Here is a 10,673-nt window from a genome sequence, read left to right as displayed (position 1 = left end):
CCCGAGAGAACTCTCAGCACCTGCTCTTGTGACTTCCCTCTCAGACCAGGGCACCCTGGCTGCCTGGGTGCTACAGCCAGAGGGGGACAGACGGTGTGGGCTCGATGCTTCCATCTCTCTGGGATGATTGCCTTGGGTTTCAGGAAGGGTAGGAGGAGAGCCATTTTGTCATTGGGGGGAAAATCAATTTATTGACTCCTTGTCCTCAGCTGAGAGGAACAACAGTTTCTTTCTTTCTTTTTTTTTGGAACAACAGTTTCTTATATCTGCTTTAACAAGTTCCCAGAAAGTTAGTGGCTTAAAAGGACACAAAATCATAATCTTACCATTCCAGAGGTTAACCCCAAAAACCTCACTGCCCTCGTCGATTGCGCCTCAGTGCCCCTGCAGGAGAGGGCAGGGCAGATTTGACACTGTGAACATGAATGATCGACGGTCAGAGGAGTTGTGCGGTGACTTAATATACAGAGAAAGCAAAGGATCATCAAAAAGACAAGAAAGTCCGAAACGGATGTCAGGAAGGACAAAGACGTGGCTCTTGCCCATAGCAAACGCTCCTGCAAGAGATGATGAAGACGCCCCAGGGCAGCTCTGAGAAGGCAAAGTAAAATGTATAAAAAGGCACTTTGCAAAGATCTGAGTTAGAAAACAAGGGAAAAAAATATGCTCAGCTTTTCTCAAGATGCAGGAAAAAAGCCTCTGGCTGCAATGCTGCAGGATTCCTTAGCATGAGGACTTCAAGATTGCTCCTCCTAGTTTGGACTGGGTATCCGGAGGTGGGAATGGTTTTCTTTGTTATGCACCAGAGGCCTCCAACCCAACGTCGGGAAGGCTGCAGGACTAGGGTGCTTGTCCTCCTGCGCACTGAGGGCAGAGCCCGCAGATGGGGCGCAAGGACTAGGGTGCTTGTCCTCCTGTGCACTGAGGGCAGAGCCCACAGATCGGACGCACCCTAAGGACAGCAGCATAGCGCACGGTTCCGAGTGAATCAGACGGCCACGGGATGGTCGAATGACAAAGACTTCTGCTTTGATAAAACGTGCCATATTTCGCTAAAATAAAATTTTAAAAACCCTCAGATGTATGTTTATTTAAATGTTCCTAAATACTAACTGTGAGGTCTAGCCAAACACAACAGCTATGTTCTGCTCCCTTGCTCATGCTGTTCGTTCCTGGTCACACACACACACACCTGGACCTTTAAACGCTCACTAGAAGTTCTTGTCCTTTCATTCGAATCGATCTCACTGTCACCTGGACGATGCCAGCTCACAACCCTGTCGGACCCGCTGGAACTGCCCCTGTGTTTCTGAGACGTGGAGTCTTTCCAGTAGAAAGCCTCGTCTTTCTCCCTGGTTTCAAACTGCTGCTGGCTTTGTGGCCTGTGGCCCAACACCAGACTCACTTTGCATTCAGGACTCCTTGGTTGTGAGACGCCATCAAGCCGGTTCCGACCCATGGCGACCTTAGTAGGCACAAGGGAAGGCCACGCTGCCCAGGCCTGTGACACCCTCGCAAGTGTCCCTGTGCCTGAGCCCACTGTTGCAGCCACCGTCAATCCATGTCCTCGGGGGCCGCCTTTTCTGTTGCCTCGTCGCTGAGAGGCAAGGATGGCCAGGCGTCGTCTCACACAATTTGGACACGTCGTCGGGAAAGCCCAGTCCCTGGAGAAGGAAATCATGCTTGGTCTAGTGGAGGGCTCCATATAGTTTTAAATATTTTAAAGGAAAGCAATTTATGAGAACATAAAAAGTAATTTTAATATTTTACATGCACTTCTTTGCACTTTTATGAACTAATCAACTTTTATATGCCTTGGATACAAGTCCATGTTACTTTTTAATCTTTAGATCACTGTTGTCTGTTAAAATACAATGCCAGCCACAAATAAAAAAGATTTTTAAATAATTTTATGGGGGGCTCATACAACTCTTATCACAATCCATCCATACATCAGTTGTGTAAAGCACATTTGTACATTCACTGCCCTCATCATTCTCAAAACATTTGCTCTCCACTTAAGCCCCTGGCATCAGCTCCTCATTTTTCCCCTCCTTCCCCACTCTTCCCCCCGCCCATGAACCCTTGATACATTATTATTTTGTCATATCCTACACTGTCCGACGTTTCCCTTCACTCACTTATCTGTTGTCCGTCCCCCAGGGAGGAGGTTATATGTAGATCCCTGTAATTGGTTCCCCCTTTTTACCCCACACAAATACATTTTAAAGTTTCCTGTGGTAACACATTTTAAAAAAAAGTAAAGTGAAACAGTTGAGATTAATTTTAATAATATATTTGATCTAATCATATAACCCCAGAAAAGTGGGTGAAGGGAGACATCGGACAGTGTAAGACATGAAAAAATAATTATTATTAAAAAAAAATAATTATTATTATTTATAAATTATTAAGGGTTAGTAAGGGGAGGGGGAGCGGTGAGGAAGGGGAAAATTTGAGGAGCTGATACCAAGGGTTCAAGTAGAAAGATGAAGTTTTGAAAATGATGATGGCAACAAATGTGCTTGACACAATAGATGGATGTATAGATTGTGATAAGAGTTACACGAGTCCCCAATAAAATGATTTATAAAATAAAGAACTCCCTATTTGATCTACAACCATCCCTATAAGGCAGAGACAGAACAGGCGGAGGGAGTTTGAGGAAGGTGACCAGTCCCTCAGGGCTTCTCCTGGGTTCTAAAGGGTGACTAGGAGTCAGGACGGCCTCAGTCACAGCGCACAGTGCCACTGAGCTGATGATTCACTAGGCCTAAGAGAAAAGATGTGGGTCTCAGGGAGATTCTCTAGAGAGGAAGAAGACAGATCCATCTTTGAAGGGCAGAAAGGCTTCATGGACTAGAAAGAGGTGGGTTGGGTGGGGTTGGAGGTGTGGCTCTGAGTTTGACCCAGAGGAATGGAGATAACAGGAGTCAAGAGGCAGAAACAAAGGGTCCATTTGGCTCAGTTCAGTGTGTGTCCAGGAAAAAAGAAAATATGGGGCTCACATAGGGCTGTATGCATGAGACCTTGGGTGTCAGGTTTTATTCTGGTGACAATGGTATGCCTGTGACAGCTCTTCAGGCCAAAAAAGACCAAATTGCAGCTCTCCATTGAACAGATAATTCGGGAGCATGGAGACAGGACAAGAGAAGGTGTGCCACAGTCCGTGACACCCAGCCCCGGGGTGGTGGAAGGAGAGAGGAGGAGACATCTGCAGGCACAGATGGCCAGAGACTACAGAAGTGGATCCCCGGAGTCAGAGGGGTGGCTTTAATAAATGGAAATTCATGGTCTGTTTAGGGGGCCAGAGCTAGATGTCTGAATTTGGGAGTGCAGGCCCTAGGGGAGCGCTTTCTCTCTCTGTTGGAGCTCCGGGCATCTTGAGCGTCCGTCCGTCCTGTGCCTTGCACATGATCTTCCTTGGCAGGCCTGGCATCTGGATCTCCCTCCATCTCTCTTTTCTGTGGGTTGGCACTGCACCTGCTCTTTCACACATCGAAAGAGGTCAGACAAGCCATGCCCTCACTAATATGGCCTCCTTCATATAACAAAGCCTATTCCCAAGTGGATCATAATGAAGGGTATAAATTCACTGCCATCAAGTCCATGCCGAATCATAGCAAGCCTACAGGAAAGCCCCTGCGGGTTCCTTGGACCGTAGCTCCTTATGGGAGTAGAAATCCTTGTCTTTCTCCCTGATGTAGCTGGTTTCAAACTGCTGACCTTACCTTTAGCAGCCCAACTCATAACCACTATGCCACAGGAGCGCTAAGGGGTTAGTTTTATAACACATAGTGGGGGGTGGGAGTGGGGATGGGTTGGCAGGACAATGCAACCCAAAAGAGACCAAACTTTTTAATCACGGATCCCTAGAAATGAGTGTTTCTGTCACCATAAGCCGAGTCCCTGGCTGGTACAAACGGTTCACGGAAGAGAGGCCCGGCAAACTGATGGAAAATCAGCCATCACAGACCTAAGGAGCCAGTTCTACTCTGACTCATACACATGGGTTCACCATGAGCCAGAATCAGCTCTTTGATACTGGTTTTTAATTGTTGCTTTTCTGTCTGGTCAGCCCTGGTGGTGTCCTGGTTAAACATTGGGCTGCTAACCACAAGGTAAGTGGTTCAAAACCACCAGCCACTCTCAGGGAGCAAGATGAGGTTTTCTACTTCTGTAAAGAGTTAGTCTCAAAACCCACAGGGGGCAGTTCTACCCTCTCCTATAGGGTCACTATGCGTCAGAATCAACTTGATGGCAGTGGGGACTTTTTGGTTGATTTAAAACTTTGAAATCAATTGGACAAGATGTTTAGGAGGCATGAGGCAGGATGTAGAGGAGTCATGGAGTTGAATTCATCTGGGCATTATGAATTATTAATTACCTATTAAATAGTCATGGCACATACACAACCTTTGGAGATTCAATTCTAGAGATCAGGAGAGGGTTGAGACGGGGCATTTTTACTGTGGTGGGAGTGGAGTCCTGGGTGTGAAATAGATCCCATGGGAAGTGAAGACAAGAGGACCAGAGGGCAACCACCATCAGGAGATACCATCTTTGGGAGCTAGAGAGCAAAGAGGAGGCTGTTTAGAAGGAGCCTGAAGACAGGGACCAGGTCTGGCTTATCTGGCGTCTTTAACATCCTCACCATGCCTGGTGTACAGTAATGTTCAGTGAATACTGACTGACTGGCTGGAGGGAGAGATAATAAAATGAAATAAACAGGAAAAGAGAATTTTCAGAAGATGGCTGTCAGTAATGTGAAATGCTACTGAATGGCAACTAGCAAAAAGCCCAAGGGACCATTGTGATGTGGCCCAGGTGGGGCAGGGGGCAACAAGCCCCACCAGCAGGGAAGCCCCCCCAGGGAAGGGGTACAGGCTGCTCTCTCGGAAGACACCATGGAGCCAGCCTGGTGTTTTCAGCACTGGGCTCTTGGCTCTGAGTCAGCAAAGAGCCTTCCTCATCCTTCGATGCTGATGTAAGGCACCTGTGTTGGTTTCCTTAGCTACTGCATTGCCAGGGTGTGGTGGAAAGGCCCACGTGGAGACTCTGGCCTCCCGTGGACTAGGGAGGGAGGACCCTCAAGTTCACCCGAGGGCCTCTGCATCCAGGCCTTCACACACAGGAATACTTTTCTGCATGTAGGGTCATCCCTCCGACTCGGGCCTGGGAGTGCGGAGTGAGGAGTTGATGCCATGAACAAGGCTGGAAGGAAGGAAAGGGCCAAGGTGAAGACCCCACCACTGATGCCACAACGGCCCCACAGCCTCTCACCCACGTGAGCCGACAACGTCTGGTCTGCGACTTTTCTAGAAGTGGCACTGGGAGACGGGCTAGTTACCATGGCATGCTGGCGACCTAGAGATCCCCATGGGTGTCAACATACCTTGGAGCCCAATCAGCTGCGCTTAGTCTCACCTTGCTCCAAACCTGATTTACTAACACACCGGGGATGGGTCAGCTCTCTGGGGGCTGACTCATTAGCTGAGCTTGCAGACGCTGATGTATGTGGAGGGATGCTGTTTTGCTATCTTAACCAGTGTGTTTATTCTGTGTTTCCTCTTACCCTGTGACCCACCCTCCTCCCTCTTGGCGTGGCTGGGTCATGAGGCAATGTTTGCCTCAAGGTAATGCCTGTAGAGGGGAATGCAGAGGACCGGGCTCAGTGAGAGCCACACTGCCCAGACCACTAGATGGGAGTGTTCCTAAAGTGGTGTCCCAGGAAAGGGAGCAGGAAGCTGGAGAGCTTAGACCCCAAGAAAGCCCCTCCATGGAGGGCTGGAGGGCTGGGCTTGGGAGAGGATGGTGGGGAAAGGCCTTGCTTCATATAGGCTTGGGGAGATCAGAGCCAGAGCGCATGCCCCTTTCCTGAGTAGGTCCTGGGAAGATGAGGGGACTAGCTACCTAATTTTCGAAATCAAGTGCAAAATGAAAATGGGGCGCTTTCTGAAATTATCCAGAATCTCAAGGTGGTGATAGCAGAGCATTAGATCCAATGCAGGGCACTTCTAAGCGCGGGGCTTAGATCCCGGAAGCCAGCCCTGGTAGAGAGAATCACCCCAAGGTTCCTTTGGCACTGGGGTAGGGAAGTTACCTCGCTGTGACTCTTGGCCTCTCTGTGATCACTGCTTTCTGTGGAGGTTGACATGGGCAGGTCACACCTGACAGGAAACAAGAGGTGACTGGTGAGCCACGTGGACAGGTGTCCTCTGAGGACCAGGCAGCACTGCCCCTGCACCCCCCCCACCCCTGCACCTCAACCACAACCACCACACCCACACACACGTTTGGGCACTGTGTCAGACCTGTAAAAACCCAGATGTCGCCCAGGGAAGGGAGAAACACGAAACTGATTGTGATGACATATCCAGTGTCCAGAGTAATAGGGGATTGATATTAAAATTAGTTACAGGAAAGTCAGGTTATGTTTGCTGAGCACTAACATGTGTAGACTGAGATTTGCGTTGAGTAGGGGCTGGGGTGGCATTGTCATTATTGGTTGGGCTCCTAACCTCCAGGTCACTAGTCAAAACCACCAGCTGCTCTTCTGGAGAAAGACGAGGCTTTCTACTCCAGTAAAGTTAGTCTTGGAAACCCACAGGGGAGTTCTGCCCTATCCTGTAGGGTCAAATTAACCTGCGTGGATGAGTGGTGAGGCCGTGAGCTTCCCTCCAGCTTACACGCCAGCTCCTGATATAAGTTCTACAGAGGGGCCTCCTTAGAGTCAGGAAGCTGTTGGCAAAACTGGAGTCAGGACAGAGAGAGTTAGCAGCTGGTTGGAATCTTTTGAGTTCTCCTTCAAACCAGCTCACAAAATCCAAAGTCTCTTGGCGACCTGTCATTTTGGCCAAAAGGGTCCCTGACTGCACTATTGTTTCAGCTTCAAACTGCCACCCTTTCGGTTTTGTTTGAGAGCCCCTATGATGAAATTCAGGAATCCTGCCTGGTGGCATGAGGGTGAAGCATCCAGCTGCGCCCAGCTGCTGAAAAGCCACTGGTTCCAATCCACCAGCTGCTCCCCAGAAGAAAGAAGAGGCAGTCTGCTGCTGTGGTAACGACTCACAGAGGTACTGCTGAGTCGGAACGCAGTGTGCCGGCAATGGTTTGCATGAGAGTGCCAGCTCCCGTGGGCTTTCCAGCTCCGTGTTTTGTGCGCACGCGCAAACAGGCTCTTGGTAAAGTGAGGGGCCTCTGTTGGTTTCTTTCAATTCTGGTTCATGAGACACCCGGGCACACAAAGGGACGAGGCAATAGGAATGGGACGATTTTGTAGAGTGGCCTTGGCCAGGGCCGGCCCAGAGGGCGTCCTCCCCCACGACTGGCCAGTTCCTCACTTGGCAGGGGCATGCTGTTTAGTTTGCAACTGTTGAGCACCTCAGAAGGCGCCAGATTGGCCTGTTGCCATTCTTTGAGGAGGGCGCACACCCGCATGGAAAGTTTAGTGTTTCCATGGGATAACCGAGTGCCTAACTCAGAGGCAAAGACCATGTAGGCTAACGGCCAGCCTGGAGCTCTTCTGGGGCCCGGCAAACAGCACAGTCCCACAAGGCCTCAGAGTCCTGCTTGGGACTTAATGCTCTGTGCTCACTGACGGAAAATTCTTCATAATTTCATTTTTTATTGTTTCGTAAGTGAACTGTCCGATGGGACAATGGAGCGTGCATAGTTAGTGGCTTGGAGACTTGATTCTCACGTAATTCCATCTCCGACTGCCTCCCCACTTACCCAAAAGGGTTCTGGGCCACCCCTTCCCCTGCTGTGGCACTGGGAGGGTGGGGACCAGGTGTTCCCCCGCCCCAAGCAGGGTCTTGGGACACCTGTGAGGGTCTGTACTTTCTTGGCAAGTACCCCTGTGCCTTAGGGAGTCCAAACATTAAAGAGCAAGCCAAAAACCCACCAAGACAAGTTGAGCAAGACACTGGGCAGGGAAAGAGAGTTCTTTTCTTCCTTGTAGAAAAAAAGGAGTCCTTGTGTTTGTCTTTCGTCAAGACAATGCACTTCCATGGTGACGATGCTGACTCGTAGTGACCCCAGAGGACAGCATAGAACTGGACCCGTGGGTTTCTGAGAAAAGGCCCCATTTCCCCTGTGGAGGGGCTGGTGTCTTTGAATGGCTGAGAGTCAGGTTAGTAGCCGGACAGAGAACCACTATGCCACCAGCGCTTTTAAAGATTTCATACTGAACCCTGCAAATTATGCATCTGACCCTGCTGGCAGATAAACACCCAAGGTCTCAGAATACGCTGGGAGTATCGTGGAATACAGGAGAGAAGTCTGTGGTTGTATCGTCTTGGAAAGCAGGAGTGGGAACTGACTTGATCGCAGTGGGCTTGCTTTGGGTTGTTTCTTGTGGCTTAAGTAAGGAGGTCAGTGAGACCTGCCTAAATGTGGAATGCTGTTGGGGGCTATTTCAAGCCACAGGAAATGTCAACACACCTGTGGCCAAGGACTATTAGCAAAGCAAATATGAAATTGAAGCGCACGTGATTAGGAGAAATTAAAGTTGCTAAATGTTTGTTGGCTGTTCGGCTTCATGTGAAGAGGAAAGGGTTGGGTAGAAAGGGTGGTCTGGTTCGTTCTCTTGAACTGAGCCCCTTATATCTTTCTCCATATTAGAACTCACTGCTGTTGGAGTAGAAACCAGATGCTCCATTGTTTGGTTGTTTTCCTTTTGAGTTCCCAGTGGCTATTTTCATAGAACACGAGGCCTTTCTTCCACGCACCTCTGGGTGGAGACTCCAATCTCCATCCTTTTTGTTAGCAATCTAGTGTTTAGCGGTTACATACTACCCAAAACTCCCTCCCAAATATTCCAGACCGAAGCCCACTGTCCTTGTGTTGATACTGACTCAGATCATCCCTGTAGGACAGAGTAGTTCTACGCCCTGGCAGGTCTGAAGCTATACATCTTTATGGAAGCAGTCTGCCTCATCTTACTCCCATGGGGTGGCTGATGGGTTTGAACCACCAGACTTTTGGTTAGCAGGTCACCACTTAACCCTCTGAACCACCAGGGTTCCTTTCTCTAATAAAAGGTTCCACTTAATTTTGATAGCTGCCAACGTGTTGCTCAACAATGCTACCTTGTGTTTATATAGCATTTGGTATCTGGAGTTAAACTCTCAATGGGTTCTCTCCGTTTGGGAAAAGAAAAAAAAATCACTTTGAATGTCTCCTGTTTTAAAATTCCCCATTCATATTCCTTTCCCTTAGTGATAAGCACATTCAAGGAGCCAAGAACAATATTTTGTTTATCATGTCATAAATTGGTTGTGAGTTTGTCAGTTGTCATTTAGCTTCATCTAATTGTAATGTCTCCTAGCCATATCATTTGGTATGGGAATGTATGACGTCAGGCTAACAGTAATACCAAAATCTCATTAATAGCGTACTAAAGTGTTAGTTGCCATTAATTTCCCAATATCCCTACAAAGTGGGTAGTTGTATTATTTCCATATTATAGCTGAAAAAACAGCAATAAAAGAGGTCAGGTCATTTGTGTAGTTACACCTCCTAGGGAGGTTTAGAACCTGAGTCTCCAGTCCCAGCTTCCAATCCTGTCCTATCCACTTGAAACGGGTTTCAAAAACCTCCTAAGAGAATGGAAAACCAAATCTACAGAAAGTCAATTTGATCTGTAAACTTCCACCCAAATCATAATACCCACCACCACCCCTGCCATCAATTGATTCTGATTCACAGCCGCCCTCTCGATGTAAGGTTTTTTCTGACAAACTATTTTTCTGGGAATAGCCTGCCACCCCTTCCTCCTGAGGAGCAGCTGGTAGGTTTAAAACACCCACCTGTGGCTAACAGTCCAACTCCTAACCCACAGCCCACCAGGGCTCCTTAAATCAGTCAGCATCTAGTTTTTATGTTGATGACATACTGAAATGATTGGCTATACTGAGTTGAAGTAAAACAGATTCACCTGCTTATGTATTTTTAAAGGCAGCTACTGAAAAAATGCAAATATGACTTGCATAATCTTTCTACTGACGATCTTTTAACTATTGCTACCCTTCTAGTGGGTGAGGGCAGTTCTCCTGATCCGGGGGCGGGGAGATTTTGTTTTCTTGCTCTATTACACTGTTGGCTCCTTTGAAGTCTGTTGTTTGACATGAATTAAAATCATCTCAGGACCTCTCACTTGCTGGAGGCGTTCTTAGTCTGCTCCCGTATGGTCCACCTTATTCTCCTGTGCACGGCTAGCTACCCCGGCTGCCCTTTCCGCCTCAAAGTGGGAAACAGGGCCCTTTAGCGTGGCCGCTGCAGAGGCCCCGTAATGCGATATATACATGTTGGGTATAAAGGAGATGTCCCCAGTGGGCTCCAGCCGTCATGGCACCTTGCGGCCCACCGTGGCGTTCCCTGAGTTTCTAAATCAACCAAGGCCCTCCGGCCCTTTCCATTAGCCACCCTAGTTTTCTTCATCCTGAATACAAAGAAGTCAACTCTGTGAAAAAAGTACGTCTCATAAAACTCAGCTTGGCCTTTCACACGTCTCCCCTGGACGCGAGGAGCTCACCGAGAACGCCACAGACGAGCCATGGCGGCCGACAGCGTCGGGCGCTGCGGAAAAGGCCTGCGCGGCGCACGGGCTGCTGGGAGGAGGGCGGGGCGGGGGCGGGGCGGCGCGCCCGAGCGTCGGCGTCAGAGAGGCG

At 48.9% G+C, this 10,673-nt stretch overlaps 1 long non-coding RNA gene across 1 annotated transcript; it reads right to left on the bottom strand.

Moving 5' to 3' along the window:
• Positions 1-256: 256 nt before the first annotated feature.
• On the bottom strand, positions 257-10,618 carry LOC142430277 (uncharacterized). Its single transcript, XR_012780631.1, has 3 exons — positions 10,538-10,618; positions 6,104-6,170; positions 257-1,664 (listed from the first exon to the last, which is right to left on the bottom strand). It is a non-coding gene; the product is annotated as an uncharacterized LOC142430277 (long non-coding RNA).
• Positions 10,619-10,673: the final 55 nt, after the last annotated feature.

This window comes from Tenrec ecaudatus, chromosome 17 (genome assembly GCF_050624435.1).
Source record: "Tenrec ecaudatus isolate mTenEca1 chromosome 17, mTenEca1.hap1, whole genome shotgun sequence".
NCBI classification, from domain to species: domain Eukaryota; kingdom Metazoa; phylum Chordata; class Mammalia; order Afrosoricida; family Tenrecidae; genus Tenrec; species Tenrec ecaudatus.
The sequence above is the reverse complement of the archived record's forward strand: the minus strand, read 5'-3'. Positions and strand labels throughout refer to the sequence as shown.